Genomic DNA, 9,322 nt, shown 5'->3' with positions numbered 1-9,322 from the left:
GAACGAGGAGTAATGGTCTCAAGTTGCAGTAGGGGAGGTTTAGGTTGGATATTAGGAAAAGCTTTTTCATTAGGAGGGTGGTGAAACACTGGAATGTGTTACCTAGAGAGGTGGTGGAATCTCCATCCTTAGAGGTTTTTAAGGTCAGGCTTGACAAAGCCCTGGCTGGGATGATTTAATTGGGGATTGGTCCTGCTTTGAGCAGGGGGTTGGACTAGATGACCTCCTGAGGTCCCTTCCAACCCTGATATTCTATGGTTCTATGATCACAGTTAAAATGATCAACTACTGGTCATCGCCAAGTTATTTCTTACTGATGATTAATTAACAATAAGCGTGTGAGAGATCATTTGAGTTTGACCCCCAATTCTGGTAGCTGTTCCGTTCTAGGTACTTTCCCTAATGCCTCCTGCAAGACCATGCAACCTTAATCATGGGAAAGTTTAAAGACAGATGGCCAGCTTCTCAGAGGGCTATGCCTGTTTACACCCGTTGAGAATAATCTGGCCCAGAACATCTCCTGCTCAGATGTGTTCTTCTGAAGGGAAATGTTCAAGACTGTAATAGGTCCTGCTAATAGTCAAATGTGAGTCATAACTCCTAGCTTACAAGGTCAGTCTTATTACCGCCTGAAATCCAGAGCCCTCCAGCAAATGAGAAAGCCAAATGTCTGCTGACTAAGCACACCACCCTTGTTCTAGAATAGCTTCATCTGGCGTCAGTCCACTGTTCTGCATATGTTGCAGGTCCCAAGCCGTGTGCAAATTGCTTAGTGTACATCATTGTAAGTGTTCTCTCATTTCTAGCCCTGGTGGAACAGTCAGCACTAAGCTGCCAGTCCCCTCCTCCCCCGCAAATGTTCCTTTGAAACTCCTGACCTTGGTTTACCCACCCCACTGGCCCTTGAGAAGGATGAGCCCTTGTTTAACCAGCTTAACCAGTGGAGCAGCTTCCCAAGGGATGTGGTAAATGGTTTATCATCACTCCCTGGATTCTTTCAGTCAAGCTCGGATGTCATCCTGAAAGAGAAGCTCTGACTTAGCACCAAGAGTTTCCTTATGTGAGAGGGTTATAAAAAAAATCTCTGGCCCGTGACATACAGGAGGTCAGACCGTGATCATAATGGTCCCATCTGGTCTTGGAAGGCTGTGGACTCAGATGTCCTGCACTGTGAAGGGGAGCTTGCCCGTGGCTAGAGCACCTGCTCTCGCTGTCCCCATCTGGCACCCCACACCCCCACTGACCATCTCGCTGGCAATTTCTCATCCCCTAATTCAGCCCTCCGGACAGGTCACAATTTAATCCACCCCTTCTGTGGGTAACAGAAAGTCCAACATAAATCAGTCTAATGTGCTACCAGTGGGTCTTTGGCACTCACACCTTTGCCTTGGGGCTTTCCAGTGTCCTTATCCCTCACACAGGGAGAGAGGGAAGGGGGCTTCCTGCCACCTACTCCAATGGCTTATAGGGGAAGCCAGGCCTTCCCACTATACCGGGTTCCAGCCCAGGACCCAACAACTAGCAGCCAAGGTCTGCTCTGTGCAGCTCCTTAGAATCATAGAATATCAGGGTTGGAAGGGACCTCAGGAGGTCATCTAGTACAACCCCCTGCCCAGAGCAGGACCAATCCCAACTAAATCATCCCAGCCAGGGCTTTGTCAAGCCTGACCTTAAAAACTTCTAAGGAAGGGGATTCCACCACCTCCCTAGGTAACGCATTCCAGTGTTTCACCACCCTCCCAGTGAAAAAGTTTTTCCTAACATCCAACCTAAATCTCCCCCACTGCAACTTGAGACCATTATTCCTTGTCCTGTCATCTGCTATCACTGAGAATAGTCTAGATCCATCCTCTTTGGATACACCTTTCAGGTGGTTAAAAGCAGCTATCAAATCCCCCCTCATTCTTTTCTTCGGTAGACTAAACAATCCCAGTTCCCTCAGCCTCTCCTCATAACTCATGTGTTCCAGAACCCTAATCATTTTTGTTGCCCTTTGCTGGACTCTCTCCAATTTTTCCACATCCTTCTTGTAGTGTGGGGCCCAAAACTGGACACAGTACTTCAGATGAGGCCTCACCAATTTCGAATAGAGGGGAACGATCACATCCCTCGATCTGCTGGCAATGCCCCTACTTGTACACCCCAAAATGCCATTGGACTTCTTGGCAACAAGGGCACACTGTTGATTCATATCCAGCTTCTCATCCACTGTCACCCCTAGGTCCTTCTCTGCAGAACTGCTGCCTAGCCATTTGGTCCCTAGTCTGTAGCAGTGCATTGGATTCTTCCGTCCTAAGGGCAGGACTCTGCACTTGTCCTTGTTGAACCTCATCAGATTTCTTTTGGCCCAATCCTCCAATTTGTCTAGGTCCCTCTGTATCCTATCCCTACCCTCCAGCGTATCTACCACTCCTCCCAGTTTAGTGTCATCTGCAAACTTGCTGAGGGTGCAATCCACACCATCCTCCAGATCATTAATGAAGATATTGAACAAAACCAGCCCCAGGACCGACCCTTGGGGCACTCCGCTAGATACTGGCTGCCAACTAGACATGGAGCCATTGATCACTACCCGTTGAGCCCATCAATCCAGTCAACTTCCTACCCACCTTGTAGTGCATCCATACAGCCCATACTTCTTTAACTTGCTGACAAGAATACTGTGGGAGACAGTGTCAAAATCTTTGCTAAAGTCAAGGAACAACACGTCCACTGCTTTCCCTTCATCCACAGAACCAGTTATCTCGTCACAGAAGGCAATTAGATTAGTCAGGCATGACTTGCCCTTGGTGAATCCATGCTGACTGTTCCTGATCACTTTCCTCTCCTCTAAGTGCTTCAGAATTGATTCCTTGAGGACATGCTCCATGATTTTTCTGGGGACTGAGGTGAGGCTGACCGGCCTGTAGTTCCCAGGATCCTCCTTCTTCCCTTTTTTAAAGATTGGCACTGCATTAGCCTTTCTCCAGTCTTCCGGGACTTCCCCCGATCACCATGAGTTTTCAAAGATAATGGCCAATGGCTCTGCAATCACATCCGCCAATTCCTTTAGCACTCTCGGATGCAACGCATCCGGCCCCATGGACTTGTGCACGTCCAGTTTTTCTAAATAGTCCTGACCACTTCTTCCTTGCTCCTACCTAGCCTGTTTCAGGGTTAATCCTTCTGTCAGGGGCAGGACTCCCAGGGCCCTTCCCTGGAATCCCCCAAGCAAGATTCCAGCATAAAAATATAAACTCAGACCAGCTTCTGCCCTCCTCAGGCTTGTCCTTTTCAGCCTCTTAAGGTCCCCTTACTCTATTCTTCCATGAGCCCTTCCCAGAGCTCCCTACCTGGCAGTCCAAAGCCCACCCATCTTTCAGGGTGCACCACTAGAGTGCTAACCAGCTGCTGCTTTATGTCTTGCCAGCCTTCTGTACTCAGGCTTGTTCTCCCTCCCTTGGGCTTCATCCTCACCACCTCTACTCCCAGAGCAACTGCAAACTCACCTCTCCCTACAGCCCCCTTCTGCTCCAGGCTTCCTGCCTTTATAATCACTACACAGCTCCTCCCTCTTCAGTTGCAGCCAGATAACATAACTGGTCTTTCAAGCCCTTATTAACCCATTCATGGCCTGTGTGCACTACACTCCATCACATGCCAATTTATTCAAATGTTGTGTGTGTGTGTCATCTCTCAAGAGTGTCTGGCCTCAGGAACTCCAGGCTAGGTTTATTTTATTGCTTTCATCCAGACATTTTTAGGAAGGCCATGTGGTTAATTAAGTCATTTGCAGCAGTCCTTCATTTTTATCCTGCCTGTTTTAGTATCCTGAGTTCTCTTTTATTTTAAAGGAAGTTGTGACCTTTGGTATTTTGCAGATAGGCCTGAAGTTGCAAACCGACCACAAGGGCTGGAAGTTTGTCCTGGTGACTTTTTCCCTTGCAGTTGCTGACACTGACAGCCAGAGTTCAGACCTTCGGCTCCTGCCGGCATGCCCAAAAACACGCCAGGAGAGAGTGCATCCTTGCTGCCCATACTCCCCTCAGATTGCCTACTCCCCCAGCAACCCCCTGAAGAGAAGTTGCCAGGTCCCCACTCCTTTGAGCCCCTGCTGCTTTCCGCCACAGCTCCTGAGGGAGATGGAGGGGATGTTGCTATGATTTCACCAGCAGCTTCTTCACATGCAGCTTTCCTTTTCAGAGGGGAGGGGGTCAGGTAGGAGCACAATCCACCCTTCCCTTCAGGGCTGAGCCATGAGGCTCCAATTAAAAACACAAGAATCTGTTTCAGAGTAGCACCCGTGTTAGTCTGTATTTGCAAAAAGAAAAGGAATATTTGTGGCACCTTAGAGACTAACAAATTTATTTGAGCATAAGCTTTCGCGAGCTACAGCTCACTTCATCTTCTCTGCAGAGGAATGCATCCGATGAAGTGAGCTGTAGCTTAGGAAAGCTTATGCTCAAATAAATTTGTTAGTCTCTAAAGTGCCATAAATACTCCTTTTCTTTTTACAAGAATCTGTGAGTTTCACAAGCCCTGTGACAAACATTTTTCCCAGCCAGCTATAATGCACTGGCCGAGTGGATCTAGACTGTTCTCAGTGGTAGCTGATGACAGAACAAGGAGTAATGGTCTCAAGTTGCAGTGGGGGAGGTTTAGGTTGGATATTAGGAAAAACTTTTTCACTAGGAGGGTGGTGAAACACTGGAATGTGTTACCTAGGGAGGTGGTGGAATCTCCTTCCTTAGAAAGTTTTTAAGGTCAGGCTTGACAAAGCCCTGGCTGGGATGCTTTAGTTGGTCCTGCTTTGAGCAGGGGGTTGGACTAGATGATCTCCTGAGGTCCTTTCCAACTCTGATATTCTATCATTCTATGATTCTATGAGTGAGTCTGTTTCTGTCCGCGGACTGGACCAAGTAAGAGGTTTATGAGGCTGCCTCCTAGCTGCCAGCCCTAGTCCTACAGCTCAAACAATAGAGACTTTTTTCCCTTTAAATCTAAAGGCCTGTTTTCAATCTCTGCAGGCAACCCAATGAGGGTGTTGTCATCCAAACATGCAAAGCAAGGAGGGCACATACTAGTCTGAGTGCCAACTCCTATGAACTTCACCATAGTCACAAACCCTGCTCCAAGTCACCCACCCCTGCACAGCATAAGACACAGACACATTGCCTCTAACCCACACACAACACAGAAAGGACACCCTCCTCCATCTGCCATCCATGTAAACCAGAGATCCCAATCGATGACAGCAACTCTGTCTATAGGCTAGAAACCAGTCCTCTCTCATACGTTCTCCATATTCGGTTGTAAGAACTTGCATCAGGTTGGATATAATAATACTGTGTAATACTATCCACTAGTAACCAATACTATGTTGGATATAATAATACTGTGAGGCTGATCAGAATGGTTATGGCCACATTACGGACAGGGAGGATGAGCCACAGAGATGTGAAATGACAAATCTAAGGTCACGCAGGGAATGTGTGGCAAAACCAGGAATAACTGCAGACTCCTTCATCCTGTGGATTGGTGGTAATCTCCACACAATCCTTATAGCCAGGCTGCAATTTTGTAAGGGGAAAAACCCAATTCTTTGGGGCAGGGACTGTCTCTCTTCTCTGTGTTTGTGTAGCACCCAGCACAATGGGGTCCAGGGCCACGATTAGGCTCCTAGGTACCATGATAATAATAATTAATTAGTACGGACTTCCTGAGCAAGAACAATGAGCAGAAATGAGGAAGCACTCACCCCAAACCAGCATTCCAATGAGGGTATTTTTCTTTAGCTGTCCCACTTGTAGTGAGCTGGGTCAAAGGCTGACAGCTTAGTGCTAGAGGATCTGAGACTTTTGTAAAGATGGTTGTTGCTGTTAGTTTAGTGTGGGAGTTTTTCCATTGACTTCAGCAGAAATAGTCTTGGGCTGGCTCTGTTATTTGTCATAGGTGTCTCTCTAAAATACAAAACTCCCAGTACAGACATTGACTAGACACTAAGGGAGCTGATCGAGCTAAGTAGAGCTGGTCCAAAAATTTCCAGTGGAAACAGTTTTCCGCTGGAAATTGCAGTTTTGTCAAAATCGAAGTGTTTCACGAGAACATGTCAGTTTTGACGAAATTTGACAGAAGATTTTCGAAACAATTCAAAATCAAAATGGAGTATTTTTGATTCAACTTTCTTATTTAGTTTCATTCTGACATTTAGTTTAATTTCAACTTAAGCTTATAAAGATTTATAACTTGTGATGCTGGTTGACCAGGTGCCAGCTCATGCCAGAGCCCCAGGCCAATTCACTGGTGTATTAGTATAGATCAAAATGATTGTTAACACTTCAGGAAATCTAGTGGGATATTACTTCCATTGTTTCACTTATCTGTATCCTGTTATAATGCAGTAACAAACATTTACATTGTGTATACCCTGGTAACGAAATAACCTGCCAAAGGAGAAAGAAGCCTTGTAGAATGCAAATGAAGAACTAACAGAAAAGTGCTAATTTCAAAGCAAACAATCATTGTGTGCAATGATTGGAAGTCAAAGACTCAAATTGCACGCCTCATGCTCTCATCAAAGGAAAAGCCCATGTGGGTAGTGACCCTGTCAGCTTGTTTTATGTGAAAAGAAGCTATAAGTGTGGATTCAAGGAAAGATCCTTCATCTCTGGACTCTTACATGGAAGTGTACGAGATGCAAAGCAGAGATCCCTACAGACAATTTGGATTCCCAGAAATTTTTTCAGGGTAACTGGTAGTTTATTACATCCCTGCCACTATTTGGAATTACAAACTGTGATTCACCTGTGCATATATTTTGCCTTCTTTAACCTCTCAATAACTCTCATTTCCTTTTCTTAGCTAATATACCTTTAGTTAGTTTACTATAGAATTGGCTGCCAGCATTATCTTTGGTGTAAGAGCGAGAGTACATATTGATCTGGGGTAAGCGACTGGTCTCTTGGGACTGGAAGCAACCTAAATGTGGTGTGATTTTTGGTATATGTGACCTTTTATCACTAAGTCCAGTTTATCTGGATGGCAAGATAGATTGGAGAATATAAGGGGACTGTCCGTGACTCCATGGCAAGACTGTTATATTGATCCAGGAGTTCACATTTGCTACTGGCTTGATGAAATCAAATTATAGAACACACCACCAGTTGGGGGTGTCTGCCTGTTTTCTGACAGTCTGCCCTGAGGGAGGCAGTCACGGTCATGAGCCACTCTAGACAACGTGACTACTTATATAATGTTTATATATTTGATAGTTAATGTGGTACTACAATATTTTGACATTATGAAACATTGTTTCTATAAGATCATTTCAATGTTTCTGAATTAAAATATTTTCTAATTTTCATTCTGCAAGATTTTGACTTTTTGCCCCAGTTTGGGATGAAAAGAAATTTCAAAACAGCAGAATTTCCCATTGGGCAGAAATTGTTTTCTGAGCCGCTCATGATCTCAGCTACCTTTAAACCTGGGCCTCAAGTTTACTGTCAGTGCCAACTACTTCTCACCTGCTCTTAAAATGAGCAAGTAGTTATACCCATTTTACAGATAGGAAACTGAGGCAGAGAGAGAATAAGTGACATGCCTAAGGGTTCCAGAACAAGGCAGAGACATAGATGGGAACAGAACTGGGAAAATCTGATGGCCACTCCCTTGCTCTAACCACTAGATAAATCTTAAGATTCATCACCATTTGGAATTTCTCATTTAGACTTGAGAATCATTGAGTGTGTTTTGGAAGAATGAGGTTATGAATAGACTTCTCTGTGTCCCATTCTGCAGCATCTCCTTTGTTACTGTCCAGAACTAAACAGCAGTAATTTTGATTTCTTGTATATTTTGTGTGTGTGTGTAAGGAAGAGATTTACAGACATGATCTTTCTGCACACAGATGTTGGGCCAGAAGATAGCAGCAGAATTCTGCTATATTGGACTTTCTATACACTGTCATGAAAACTGCGATGATGGATCATTTGATTGCAACAGTTGTAGATCACCTCATTGATTACCATAGACTGTTTACAAACATGATGCCAAGAACAGGAAGTAACATTAGAATCCCAAAGATAAGGCTGCCTAAAATCCTAACCTGGTTGGTTCTGAAACCCTGGTAGGGTTTCTCTATAGGCAGTAACTCTATGGGCAAGGCTCAAAGGCAGTTTCTATTAATCACCAAGTTTTGATCACCTTCTGCCCAACTTCCTTAAAAAGCAAAGCGGGATTTGAACCACAGGTGAGATGACTGGAGAAGAAATTGTCCAGAAAAATCAGAAGTGAATCCAGCAACCCATTTTAGACCTATGTGTCTGTTTAGTCAGAGTAAGCACGTGTGATTGCAACACACGTAGACACCCCTGAGCTAGTTTTAATCTAGCTAGCAAAACCAGCAACAACAGTTAGGCTGTGGCAGCCTGGGCTTCAGTACGGGCTACACTCAGGGTCCGTACTCAGGTGGTTAGTCAGTGCTCCAGTCTGTACTGTTGCTTCACTGCTATTGGTACACGAGCTACCTAGATTAAGGCTTGCTCAGCTGTGTCTACACCTGCTACAATCACTCCCCCTAGCTTCAGTTCAGCACAGCTTTTATGTGTCAAACAACACCTCCCACCAACTTTCTGAGGGTCTTCTTGACTGAACCAAAACTTAACAGAACACACACAAAAGACCTTCACTCTGGCTTCTCAGCAGGGAGGCAGCCTCCATCTACGTTCATCCATCCCACAACAAGGTCGTTTACAGGCAAGGTACAACCTTGATTCCTTACCTAGAGTCAGGGCCTTCCTGCCAACTGCAGCTCAGTTCCAGGCAGGGCACAGCTCCTTGCAGCTTTGGCAGTCCCTTCCTAAGCTTATTGCCTAGGGAGACCCCCTACTCTGTTTCCTTAGGAGCACTTCTCTCTAGGGGCAGCCTAGGGAGCTCTGTTCTATTGCCTATTAGCGGCCAACCAGGCAGCTAGGTCGTTAATTACTTAAGGAGAATGAGCCCATCTGCAAAGAATCCCACAGGGTCAAAATTAGCTGTTACCACTCAAGAAAGAGATCTTGGAGTCACCGTGGATAGTTCTCTGAAAATATCCACTCAATGTGCAGCGGCAGTCAAAAAGCAATCAGAATGTTGGGAATCGTTAAGAAAGGGATAGATAATAAGACAGAAAATATCATATTGCCTCTATATAAATCCATGGTACGCCCACACCTTGAATACTGCATGCAGATGTGGTTGCCCCATCTCAAAAAAGATATATTGGACTTGGAAAAGGTTCAGAAAAGGGCAACAAAAATGATTAGGGGTATGGAACGGCTTCCCTATGAGGAGAGATTAATAAGAC

Source organism: Lepidochelys kempii, chromosome 5, assembly GCF_965140265.1.
Source record: "Lepidochelys kempii isolate rLepKem1 chromosome 5, rLepKem1.hap2, whole genome shotgun sequence".
NCBI lineage: Eukaryota > Metazoa > Chordata > Testudines > Cheloniidae > Lepidochelys > Lepidochelys kempii.
Note: the sequence above shows the minus strand (reverse complement) of the source record.